The 9,914-nt window shown below is 37.6% G+C and overlaps 1 long non-coding RNA gene across 1 annotated transcript; it reads left to right on the top strand.

Annotated features, from left to right (window-relative positions):
- The first annotated feature begins 8,587 nt into the window (after positions 1–8,587).
- LOC110887335 lies at positions 8,588–9,522 on the top strand. The gene is made up of 5 exons (XR_004872990.1): positions 8,588–8,739; positions 8,835–8,919; positions 9,016–9,094; positions 9,221–9,325; positions 9,409–9,522. It is a non-coding gene; the product is annotated as an uncharacterized LOC110887335 (long non-coding RNA).
- Positions 9,523–9,914: the final 392 nt, after the last annotated feature.

Raw genomic sequence — 9,914 nt, 5'->3', positions numbered from 1 at the left:
TGTGTCAGTTGAATGTATTTACCAGTGTAAACTGACGTATTTTCCCCAAAACGATTAAGTGCAGGTACTATACGAAATTGGCTGGTATTAGCTTCCTAAGCATCACGAATAGTCTCGCAAACTCGATGCCGTATCTGAATGAACAATATTTATTTATTTTGATCCGCTATGGATACATTCGACTTCTGTAATACATTTGATATTACAACCAGAGGTTGAAGTATATATTTATCTTTAAAGCTTCCGCTGTGCATTTATATAATTGTGTGGTTTGACTATATTATTGCCAACCACGTCACGGTAATCCCCCCCCCCCCCCGGGCCCACCGGTGATACACGTGGAAATCGGGGTGTGACAGGTTGGTATCAGAGCCAACATTGAGTGAATTAAACACTATCCTATTGTGTTTAATCTCAATGACACAATTGCCCATACTTGAATCTAGACAAAAAAAAAAATTAGGACAAATTCGAATTGTTATTCCAATTTTGTCTTGTTCTTTTATTATTGGTATTTAAAGTTTTATAAAGCAGGAAAAAATGCCACCTGTTATATTTCGAGGAAGAGGAAGGGGAAGAAGAGGCAGAGGAGATATCGTGACACATCACGATCACGAAGCTGGACCGTCAGGTACAAGACCTCCTTCAATGACAAGGAGCGAAGAACCCCAACGACGAAGAGATCTTTACGAACCTGCGAGGCATTCCACCTCGCACAGCTCGACGCCGTCATACCGGCACTCATTCGGGCCAAATTCAGAGAATGACCCCAACAACCCGCAACCTTCCTTCATACCTCTACAACGTTCGGTATCGCACCGAAATTACGACGACCCTACTCCATACTTCATAGGTCAGTTTAATCCAGCTGACTATATCCAGGAACCTTCAGGCTTTGTTCCATTAGGGCCACAAGATCACTTCTCCGAAGACCATATGGATGAAGATACTGATCCAACAGAACCTGCTCGTGGTACGCCCACGCATCCGATAGAAGTCTCTGATGGGTCATCCTTCCATGGCACACCCTATCAGGGACCAGATAGTTTCCAAGCGTTGTTCGACCGACATGAGTGGTACTACACACCACCTCAACAGACATCACAGCAACCGCGACATCCGCAGGATCCCTCTGAGGATTCACGCTTTGTGGCAGTTACGCCACCACCTCCGCCACCGGCGCAACCAGTAATGCCTGATCCGCCAAGGCGTAGGAGGACAAATGCTCGTATGTCCACACGAGGAGGAGGGGGTATCCACTTCAGCACCCCTCGACACTCTAGTAGTAGCCACTATCCGCCACTATAAGAAGAAGGACCTTCAAGTCCTATACAGGAGGCGAACTCCGCACCAGCTGCACCAAATTCGCCACCATTTGGGTATGACCAACCCATACCTGCTTACACGGGTCCAACGGCTTACAACCCGTTCGAACCATCGCAGGCACATTACAACTACAATTACGAGCGCGACCCATATGTGGTGTCGGCTAGATATAATGCACGCTATCCTGACGGAGCTCATGGGAACATGGGAGCACCGGACTACTCAGCTCATGGGTATCCAATACCTCCCAGACCTCCAGTTCCGCAACAAGCGCCACAACCACGTTTCTCTCCTCCTGAACAGGAAGAGATACTCCATCGATTAGATCGTGTGGAGAGAGAGTTCGAGGAAGAGAAAAAGAGCCACCGAGGATTTCTCAAAGGCTTGGCAAACCTACTAAAGGGCAAAAAGAAGAAACGCGACCACTAGCCCTTAATAGTTATACTAATGTAATTTCTACTTTGAAAGAAGTCCCTGCGTGGACATTTATCGTATTTCAGTCCCTACGTGGACTTATCTTTTAGTCCTTACATGGACACTTATCTTGTATTAGTCCCTGCGTGGACTTGGCACTTATTTTAAACCTCTATGGAGGTATGTACTATTTGAAAGACCCGTTTAGGGCAATATGTGATTGTATTTGAGATTATGGAATGTATGTTTTGTTTTAATATGTATGAAATAAATCAAAACCATTCTTTTTTTGAATTGATCTGCCTAAATAAAGAATCTTACGAGTGAAACCTAGCCTGGTGTATTTTAAGATCCGGCCAAGATGGTAGGACTCAATTAAAAGATTCAGATCCCCTGTTAACCTCTGCAAGCATGTTGACATTCATGGCAGATGTGATTCGTTAAAATCACACACGTCATTCTTATACAATAATCCTTTAAAGGATTTTAAAAAAGACCCAACTAAATGATTTATAAATCATGGGTTAAATCATCAATAGAGATGATCACTTATTCAAAACATCCATTAGTGATGTAGTGCCTACGGGCCAAATCTTATTAAAACATCCATTAAGTGATGTAGTGCCTACGGGCCAACCTTATTTAAAACATCCATTAAGTGATGTAGTGCCTACGGGCCAACCTTATTTAAAACATCCATTAGTGATGTAGTGCCTACGGGCCAATCTTATTAAAACATCCATTAGTGATGTAGTGCCTACGGGCCAAATCTTATTAAATCATCCATTAAGTGATGTAGTGCCTACGGGCCAACCATATTAAAACATCCATTAGAGGTGTAGTGCCTATGGGCCGTAGTAATTGTCTTATAAAGACAAAAGGCAGTGGTGGTCTATGACTCCCTGTCAGAAAGAGATAAAAGAACTACGGTTCAAATCTCTATGCCTTTGATTCTCTGAAATCTCGGCTAATAGTATAAAACATCCTCGTGATTAGCCTTTATGCCGCCAATATTATTGTTATAGCTAAAAATAGGATGTATTCAAATCCTAAAACTAAGTGAGTAATAAGTTAACCAAATATGGTCTCTGTTACCATGGTTAACGGATTGTCATAAAAGACAATTCCATAATCAGCTTCTAAATAAAATTTTGTTATCTTCTGTAACAGGTTCAAGTTACAAATGGCGGATCCCAACGGAGTAAACAGCCATACAAGCGAAGATGATTACGATAATGCGCAGGTGCATCTGACCGGAGCACAGCTAAAGGCTCTGATTGATAATGCTGTTCAGGCAGCTCTTGATCGTCAATACACTGAGTCTCATAGCAGATCTGTAAGTTCATTAGATCCTTTGTAGTTCAATTTATGCTTAGAAAATCACTAGAAACCAAACCGTCGTAAATACGGTTTGACTTTAAAATAAATCCGAGATGGATCAGTCTTATGACGAATCAAAGGTAGTTATGAGTTGGTATTAATGTGGGTAATAAACCTCTAAAAGGGTTCCCTCTGATCACCACTCTAACTAGCTCAAATGTCGAGTCAAACGAACGGTTAAAAAGTCAACAGAAAGCTATTTTTGCCGTTTTATACATAATCTGTAATGTATATGCTATGAAACCTGTTTTGGCACTCATAAAACATGATATTAAGTATATAAACTTGTTTACGCTCGTTTGAATCGACCATTTGCTATATTGACCCGGTTCGGAGCCGAATGTCGCAAAAGTTTGACTTTTGCTTTGACTTCAGTTCTGACCCGTTTATTGAGGTATAGATATGCCTTAGGACTCTCTTAGGACCAGGTTACATGGTGGTATAAGCCTCTGTGACCGGTTCATGAATTGTCCGAGTCTTTTACGCATTTCCGCTAATCGCCTAAAAGTTGACCGTAACGGCCTTTATAAAATAAAACGAGTATTTTGGACACGTGAACGGACCATAACCTTGCTTATTAAATTATAAGCATGTCCTTAAAGTTTCACGTCAATCCGAGGTCTAGAATGAGAGTTATGCTAAATAGCGCAATTATAAGAAACTTTTGTAATAAACGGCGCAATTAGCATAACACCCATCTAAACCAAGATTTCGTCTCCAAAAATTTTACCCACTGTAGTAAAATAATATTTTTGGAATTTTAAAGATTTTTAATAATTTTTACCTTGCTCATAACCTGCGGTTATGGCTACGGTTCGGTAAATACCGAATATGCCCTTTTCGGCCAAAACTTGAGTTCTACGAGGTCTTTTGACCCGATTCCAGTTACTACTGATTTTAAATATTAAATAAAGTATTTTAGACTCTATAAACTGTTCGGGAAACTCAGATTTCTTGTAGAACTCGAAAAGCTCATTAAAAGTCTTTAAAATGACCGAAAAGCCCCTACGGGGCGTAATATTAACTTAAACTCGTTATGGGCATCACGGAAGGTATCCTACTGATACCACAACCTCTTTAAGGCATATTGACTTAGGAAATAAGCGTAAGACTCTCATGGTTAACCGTTTCGCCTATTGCGCGCACGGTTCGGCTTATGGAACTAGTTTTCATAAATTAGCCGATACGGGTCAAACTATATTATTTTGACCCCAAAATCCAGAGTGTGAACCTTAAACCTATACAAAACAAGTCTCTGAACTTGTTGGGGCATAATCACACTCCATTCTCGGTTTTCGCCTTTTCGCGCGATTAAACCATATTTATATTCCGGAACCAACCGGTCTAGGCTACGGCCAATATAAAGACCCGTTAGGATTCTAAGAGGTTAATTAAAACCTTCGTTCCAGATGAGCCCCAGTAAAAGCTATCGGTGATTTAATCAAATTAAGGAATATACTTGCAAAGGTAAATACTTTTAACTTATTTCCCTTATATGGGCTTGGGATACTGTATAATATTTACCGCTTGATTGAGCATCATATCTTCCATCGCTTAGGTGGTTAATTAAATATTATGATCGGCTCATTTAAACAGTTTTGTTTCATAAAAGCCTTTGGGGGGTTAATGACCGTTGTCCCGGATATCCTTGGCATCATTTTACGAAATGGCCACGACCATCGACATCCCGGTGTAGGCGTACACCCGGTATATATTGTCGACACTTAATTAAAAGACGTAGCCGTTGGTTTCTATACTACGGTTTTACGCAATGTGGTGTGTCTATTAATCTTTAACCCGGCACGATCCGGGCTACTGAACGCATAAAAGAACATGTAATACGTTCACAAGATTTTAATAATTTTCCCAAGTTATAAAAGAGTTTGTGCCTTGTGCATTCAAATCAATTTTAATAAACATTTTTCAAATGTGTCAGTTGAATGTATTTACCAGTGTAAACTGACGTATTTTCCCCAAAAAGATTAAGTGCAGGTACTATACGAAATTGGCTGGTATTAGCTTCCTAAGCATCACGAATAGTCTCGCAAACTCGATGTCGTATCTGAATGAACAATATTTATTTATTTTGATCCGCTGTGGATACATTCGACTTCTGTAATACATTTGATATTACAACCAGAGGTTGAAGTATATATTTATCTTTAAAGCTTCCGCTGTGCATTTATATAATTGTGTGGTTTGACTATATTATTGCCAACCACGTCACGGTAATCCCCCACCGGGCCCACCGGTGATACACGTGGAAATCGGGGTGTGACAACCATCGTTACCAGTGAATGGCTTAGGGTTACAAGCTGAAAAGTTCTTGAAGTTGAAGGAAACAGGCTTGGGTTGGTCAACCTTGGTGTCGACTGAGGAGTTAGGGGTAAAGGATGCGGTAACCTTGCTTACGATCTCAGGGATCACACGAGCCATTTGAGTAGCCATGAAAGCGAGCATTTTCTTCTTGGAGCCGGTCTTCGACTTCTTGGTGGAGTTGGAAAGACGACTGGAAGACATCTAGAGATTCAAAAGAAAATAGAGGAATGGATGAGACTTGATCATAATGTTTTGTTTAAATAAATTTATATCATGAAATGCATCACATAGCACATAAATGTTTCAAGTTGTTCACATAGCATAACAAGAATTCACCTAGCATCATGAAAAAAGAATTGTAAATTTAATTTGTTCACGAGAGATTATTAATGTTTTAGATTGAGAGGAAAGTGTGATTCGTGTCTCCAACGTAGAAATGAAGTAACGTACAAATGTAAAACATATTAAAATTGTTAGGACATAAAAGAGAGTTAACGTAAAAATTGGATTGTCACGGAACGTAACTAAGACTATTCCAAAGTAAATCGATTTCCTTGCGAGTTAGGGAAACGTGCTTTGGCCTAATAGGCAAATACTCTCATCGAGAAACGGTTAACGGTATTTGCCCTTCTAGTTACTACACGTGCTTAGTCGATTGGAAAATCGAAACTTTGGCGAGATTGAAAATCGAAGAGTGGGACTAGTTATCAAGATGCGGGTTTCACCCCTAGCTTGGTAACATCGTACCCCAGTGTGGTTGGTACTTATCGAACGATAAGGGTCCACTAGAATATGAAATGGAAATCCCCATCAAGATATCTCCTAACTTTTCATGCAAAATAACAAGTAAGTGGATTGAAAGTCGTCACCAATTGTGGGAATCACCACTATCTTGGTGAGTCGTTTCGATTGTGGAATACGAGTGTCTTCCTCAAGTCTTCGAGTATGTATTGTGGTTGCCTTAGGAAAGACATGTATTTTAAAGACCAAAGAGAATATATAAGAAACAAGTAGGATAGAATGCAAGTAGTTTTAAAAGCACAAACAAGAAAATGTTCCTAAACTATAGACTAGGTAAAATGCATAGCAACTTTTCCTAAGGGGAAGGTTCAAATAAAAACCACTAGTTATTGTGAAAACTCGAAAACTAATTAAAAAAAGCCAAAAAAACATACAAAAAAAAATTTTTTTTAATTTTTTTTTGCAATCAAAATTTCGCAGGTTTTTTAATATAAAAAAAAATTCAAAAAAAAAAAATTTTTTTTTGTGTAGTGCACATGTGTAATACTGCACATATGTATGTGTAAAACTAGCGATTTTTATAAAAAAAAAATTGAAAAAAAAAATTTTGTGTGTTTTTTAGGCTTTTTTTAGTTAGTTTTCGAGTTTTCACAATAAAAGTGGTTTTCATTTGAACCATCCCCCTTTTCCTAATTCCCTATAGTTATGGCTCTGATACCAATCTGTCACACCCCAACCGATGGTAGAAACATCGGAGTGAGACAAAAACATGATTGTTCATAACATCATAACACTAATTGCGACAATATTTAATTAATCAAAACGTCATAAATGCTAAGATAAATACATCGTTCAACAAAGCAAATACATCAAAATTGTAGCATGAAACAAAACATAGTTTATTGATTAAGCGTGTTTCTAAGTCCACCCTAAATTTGTTTCTACTATCAACATGCAACATGTATTAAAATATGAACAACAAAATTGTTGGCGAGTATACAAGTTTGAATACGTAGCATAATAATGAAAAAATTTTAATGGTGCTCATATCCAACATGATAAATTGTACACAATGTTACTAACATGCTGTACTAGTGTAAGCTATATGTCAAACATGAGTTTAATGCAATGGTGATTACCGAACATCGTCGAAACGAAGAGGGTGTAATGGTGTTTACTTAACAATACCACAAGAATACGGGCGGGGCGTTATTCTTATAGTACTATAATTGTTAAGGTAGGCTTGCAAAGTTAATGAGCATACAGACACATGTAAACATAGCATATGAGATTAACAAGTATAACTAGTCTCACGTTTGATAGTAGATAGAGTGTGACTTGTAAACATGCTTAATAGTGTTGTGTGTTTCGTATATTTGTACCGAGAGTGGATTAAATGAGAGCTAGTACACCAGAGTCACCCTGAAATGGGTAAACGAAGGTGTGAGTATTTTGATGTGAAAAGGTTCAGATAAGACTTTAAAATACGAAAAAAGTACAAAACAATTCAAGTAACAGACCCTTCGTGCGAAAGGGAGCCTTTAAAATTCGAAAAAAGTACAAAACAATTCAAGTAACATACCCTTCGTACAAAAGGGAGCCTTTCGTGTGACTGGTATGTTTTAAACGCGGATTTGTGCGTAAAATTAAGTTGTAAACTGTTTTAACATAACACAGTAACTGTGGTAGTTATCTATATACTATATATAAGCATTTCCCATGTACAAATTTGTAATTTTACTACAAATACAAGTTATTAAGCAACATTTACAAGGGAGTGCAAGCCATTTTAAAGGAATATATAAAGAAAGTCCACATAATTTTAAGACGCGATAGGGTTAAAACAAGGATTTCATCCACCGAGTTTTAGGAAACCCTGAATTTATGTCGCGGTCGTTTCATCTATGGAAACCGCTGATTGAATGCTTGCATCAAATTGAAGAAGGAAACTGATTCCAGACCTCCAATTCATTAATAGGGAACGACCTTTCATTCTCTCAGTTGTATAATTGAAAGTTAAAACTGTGAATATAAAGATTGTTGTTACAGAAGGTGATGAAGAAGGTGGAAGGATTGCAGATTTGGTGTCGCCGATTAGGGCTTTGATTCTCGTCGTCGTCGGTTTACATGATCAGAGCTTTCTCTCCAGGTAAATTTCTTCAACATTTGTATGCTTAATTTCATGATCATTCAGTTTTCTTCAACATTCGTCAACTCTGTTAATCTATGCTTAATGATCTTCATCACAAACTATGGAGTATTGTTTTACTATGTTGGATAGTAGGTAAGGAGAAATCTGGGTTTCTTTTAGCAATATATATGAACAAATTTGTGAAAAGTTTAGTGGGATGAGTTGAATATATAATTATACTATGACTTAATTGAATCATTTTGGTGCTTCATGTAGTTGGTTGGGACAATCTTTGCATCATCCATCTACTTTAAAACATCCTGGTGGCTTGTGAAATACATCTGTGACTCGAGTAAGTTTCATGAAGAAGGAAGCCCATGGACGTGCCCTGGTGACGATGTTTTCTACAACGCTTCAATCATATCGAGGTATGTATGTTAGTACGTATGTATTTTGCTGTCATTTTTTCCATTCCCATTCTCATTTCCATTACAATTCTTGTTTATGATGGTGTTGATGTTAGGTGGGATCGTTCTTGCCATTTCTACCATGTACGTCAAAATTATGGCAGCATTTTTCTGGACAATGACTGCTTATTTTTTTATAATGTAAGTTGCACCAACACGTTTATTGATGTTGTATTTGAAAATAAACCTTCAATGGGTTGCTTAGGTAAATTGTGTTTTATATCATGGGTTTTCTAGGTAAATGGACAGTATCCTAACTATGTTATTGATATGATAGTCAAACACATCAAGAATCATGTCTGATACATTTTCAAAGGTATGTGTACTGTTTGCCAAAGGTTAACTTGGTTCTTTTGTTGTGAGTTCCTCAGAAATTCCATGAAACTTCATTAATTTGCATTTTATTATAATATCTTATTCTGATATATAATATTATATGCAGTATCCGCCTTGTTTAAAAGACACGAGTTTCTGGATCAATGACTCATTCACAGAAAACAACCTTTGCAAAATTGTCAGAGGTGTTGCTGGTGATCTTGCGGAGGAGGTATAAAACTGTCTTTGGTTCTTTCTCTGATTGTTTATTTATTTATTTTAGTATGAATTAACACTGATCTATAACATATTCAGGTAGTACTGATTGACAACTTCACTACCAAGAAAAGAATGACTAGCCATTGTTACAGGATCACATATCGCTCCATGGAGCGTTCTCTTACAGACGAGGAAATAAACGACCTACAGGTAGATTAACATCTTTTCATCAAAACATGTCATTTAAAATCCAATTTTTACTAATGATAACAATAAACATTACGATTTGATGGATTGATATTGATGTAGTTTTTCTATCTTTATTAACCTATAATATTGCTCATTTACAATATTTCATTTTTTTTAAATACAAGGTCTTGAAATTACTGTAGCCATTTATGTGACGGTTTTTCATATCACTTGTAGGCTGGGCTGCTCATCATTAGAACATTATATTTTGGAAGGTACGCAGTTACTATGTATCACTAAACGTGTAGGTTGTATTCAGTAGTATTTATTTATGAATGTTCTAATGAATGTTTTGTCAATTTTCTGGTATTCAACTGACCGTGAAGTAGCTCTCATGATACTCATGGCTTATC

This window comes from Helianthus annuus, chromosome 11 (assembly GCF_002127325.2).
Source record: "Helianthus annuus cultivar XRQ/B chromosome 11, HanXRQr2.0-SUNRISE, whole genome shotgun sequence".
Taxonomy (NCBI): domain Eukaryota; kingdom Viridiplantae; phylum Streptophyta; class Magnoliopsida; order Asterales; family Asteraceae; genus Helianthus; species Helianthus annuus.
Note: the sequence above shows the minus strand (reverse complement) of the source record. Positions and strands in the feature narration are given on the sequence as shown.